At 34.7% G+C, this 3,766-nt stretch overlaps 1 pseudogene; it reads left to right on the top strand.

The window, feature by feature from the left end:
* Positions 1-281: 281 nt before the first annotated feature.
* LOC109452175 (large ribosomal subunit protein P1 pseudogene) lies at positions 282-3,520 on the top strand (annotated as a pseudogene).
* Positions 3,521-3,766: the final 246 nt, after the last annotated feature.

Raw genomic sequence — 3,766 nt, 5'->3', positions numbered from 1 at the left:
ATAAAAGTAAATTTTTTTCTAAATAATTAGAAATGCTAGAAAATCAAAGCAAATGAATTCTCAAAAATCTCAGCTCTGTTTATTCACTCAGTGTCTTGCAGGCTAGGTTTTGTGAGGGGTGGGTCATTGGTGTGTGTATGTATAATCCTTCCACTGCCTCTTTCCTGTTTTAGGACACAAACAGGGTATGATAAAAAGAAATAAAGGAGGCTTTGTATTTTGGATGATGATTTCTGGGTAAGCAGCAGCCTAGGTATATGCAAGAATTACTCAATGACAACATGGGGTTCCCTTTGCCCCTCCTTTGGGAATATCACAGTCCTGATCCTCAAGTTAAAGCCCCTACATTAGACAATCAACAGTAAGCAGTATTACACCCTCCAAAGGAGCTTCTGCCTTTAGACATTTTTTCATGCTAATTTAAACCTCCATTCCACCTTGCTTGTGCATGTAGGGACAGTAACACATTGAGCCCTCTTTTTCCTTACCTCCTTGTCAGAAGCATAATGTATGAAAGAGTATACCATAATGATCATTTATGCAAGTCATGTTCCAGACTACTACCCAAAATGCTACTCTACCTGGAATTAAAATTATCTTTCTCTTCATCTCACTCTAATTGACTACAATAATTATATAACTTACTAAACAACTCTGATAGAGTTTACACTATATTAAAATGTTAGAGCACCCCAGCTTATCTGAAGCCTTCTTTATTAGTGGAGACAACTATATTAGTTCTCTCGAATTTTCATAACAGTTTCACACTCACAGAACTCTCTGAAGGTTTCCCCATTGTCCATTCCCTTCCTAAGCTGGGTCACAGGCCATGTGTAGTTCTAAGAGTCCTTCCCCCACTCCATTACTTCCTCACAGAGGGCTCAGAGGCAGCAGGTAATTCTTGCCTACTCTTCTTTTTGTGGTATAATGACTAGTAGCCATTATGTTGATTGCTTTCCTTGTTTTAATAGTCAAGAATCCTCTCTAGTTCTTAAGGTTTGTCCACAGTATCATTATTCCATCGCCCTTGGATGAAACACAATGACGGTGTACCCATATGCTGAGGAAGACACAGGGAAAAATTGTTCTGGGGCCAAACCATCCCAAACTGAGGACAAACTATCGGGGAAAGTTTCTCAAAATCCAAGATTTCAGGGCAAGTTCCAACAGATATATGCAATGTAGTTGATATATACCACAAAAATGTAATTAAATAGTATAGGAAGAAAAGAGGGGGGGGGGGGAAGCAACAATAGAACCCAAAACAAATCTTAGGTAGAACGGAGGAGACATCATGAATCATAAGCAAAGAGGAGATAGGAAATACTTGAGTGTGGGAAAATATACAATGCAGCTATTCAGTAAGTACAAATTACACATGGATTACAGTTATATTTAGTAAATAAGTATCCACATATAATCTGGAAGAGAAAGAGTTTTCTAAAATAAAAATAACAAAAATAATTCTTTAAAGTTTCCAAATTTTGAATAACCCAAAAATTAAAACTGAACGTTAAACAGTAAATAAAAATGCAAAAATTGAACAAAATCTGAAAATTTTTAAAATACTTTGCAAATACAGCAAAAATCTCATAGTTATACATAAGACAAATACTAAACCTTCATTGACAAATGAACAAAGGTATGGGTGGACAATTCATAAAGAATTGCAAATAGGGAAAATTTCAAAAATAGTTTAACTTCATTAATAAAGAAAAATGCAAAATAAGTAAAAATGTAATGCTACTTTATTTTAACCCACCGAATAAGAAAAAAAGATTATACTCAGTATTTACAAGAATTTAATAATATGTGTACTCACATATACTGCTAGTAAGAACGGCAATTGGTAGAGGCATTCTGAAAATAACTTGGCAATGTATTTTCATGACTAATAATTTATCATAAGGAATAAGTAAAATGTAAGACCAATAGTTATGTATAAAAGGTTCAATACAATATTATTTATAATAACAAAAATTGAAAACAACTTAAAGTCTAACATTAAAGAATGATTAAATAATATTTCTGTAAATGGAATATTATATAGCCAATAAAATTAAAATTATGTTTAAAGCAAAAAAAGTTTATGTTATAATGGATATGAAGAATAATCATAAAACTACTTGTAAAATAAGATCTCAACTCTATTTTTAAATAACTCTTTTTTAAAGTTAAAAGGAAGTAAGCTAATAATATTAACTGGCCATCTGTTGGCAGTGGAATATGTATGATTTATTTTTTAATTCTTTATCCTAATTAGTATTTTCCATCTTTTACTTAAAAAAAAAAAGAAGACAGAACATGGCCGCACACCAAATAAAAATAATTGCTAGCATTTTTAGAGAATCAAAAACAATATAATTGATTAAAAATGAGTAAGATACAAATTTTAGCTTAGTTTAGTTTTAGAAATCTGCTTTAATAGTGAAAGTTGTCTAAGTATGGGGAATATAATCAATAATGTAGATTATATAAGGTGCCAGATGGGCACGGACTTATCAGGGGGATCACTTCATAGACTGTGTTGATGTCTGACCAATATGCTATACACCTGAAGCTGAAGTAGAATAATATTGAATGTCAACTGTAATTAAATATGTATATTAAACGTATACACATATAGTAAAATATATACTATATAGACACGGGATGCAAAGTCAGAGTGGGGAAGAGAATCAATGGTATTGTAACAGTTATATAGTATGTCAGAGGTGTAGTAGATTGGGAGCGTTATCACTCTGTGAGGGGGGTAAAATGTCTATTACCTTGCTTTGTACACCTGAAACTAATAAAGAAGAAAATGTACACACACAAAAAAAAAAATAGTGAAATTTGTATAAAATATTTCAAACATACATATTGTTACAAAATAGAAAAGATAACATATCAATATGTGGGGATGGGAGAAGGGAATAGAGATAAAAGGTAATGAATAAAATACAAAAATAAACTTTTCTAATAAAGGCATAAAACAACTCCCTTCACTTACTAATATATCCCAGGCTTGATTGAAGCAAACTAAATTATAATTTTAAGATTGTGTGCTTTCCTCAGCTGCCGGGAAGTTTCTCAGTCCTTCCCAGGAAGCTAAGGCCACGGTCGGGTGAGGCCCTCACTTCATCCCACAACTAGCATAGCGCAGAGCAGTGCTCGCCCAACACTCGCCTGCACCACAGCCTCAGTCGCGGAGCTCGCCTGCATCTACTCGGCCCTCATTCTGAACGAGGATGAGGTGATAGTCACAGAGGATAAGATTAATGCCTCCATTAAAGCAGCCAGTGTAAATGTTGAACCTTTCTGGCCAGGCTTGCTTGCAAAGGCTCAGGCCAATGTCAACATCGGGAGCCTCATCTGCAATGTGGAGGCTGGTGGACCTGCCCTAGCAGCTGACGCTGCACCAGGGGGAGGGCCTGCCCCCTCCACCACTGCTGCCCCAGCTGAGGAGAAGAAAGTGGAAGCAAAGAAAGAAGAATCTGAGCAGTCTGATGATGACATGGGCTTTAGGCTTTTTGACTAAACCTCTTTTGCAACATGTTTAATAAAAAGCTGAACGCTCCGGAAAAAAAAAAAAAAAAAAAAAAGATTGCGTATTGTGTGCATGTTTAGGTTTTATTGTTTACTTTTGAAAGGTAAATATCTACTTTTTAAAATTAAGTTTTTAAACTGTACATAATGACTCAAACTACAACGCCATACTCCATTTATAGTATAAAAGAGTGTCCAGACTGGTTTCTGACGCAAAGTTTTTTCTATCCTTACCACT

Source organism: Rhinolophus sinicus, chromosome 2 (assembly GCF_057876585.1).
Source record: "Rhinolophus sinicus isolate RSI-liver-muscle chromosome 2, RSI-T2T, whole genome shotgun sequence".
Classification (NCBI taxonomy): Eukaryota; Metazoa; Chordata; class Mammalia; order Chiroptera; family Rhinolophidae; genus Rhinolophus; species Rhinolophus sinicus.
The sequence above is the reverse complement of the archived record's forward strand: the minus strand, read 5'-3'. Positions and strand labels throughout refer to the sequence as shown.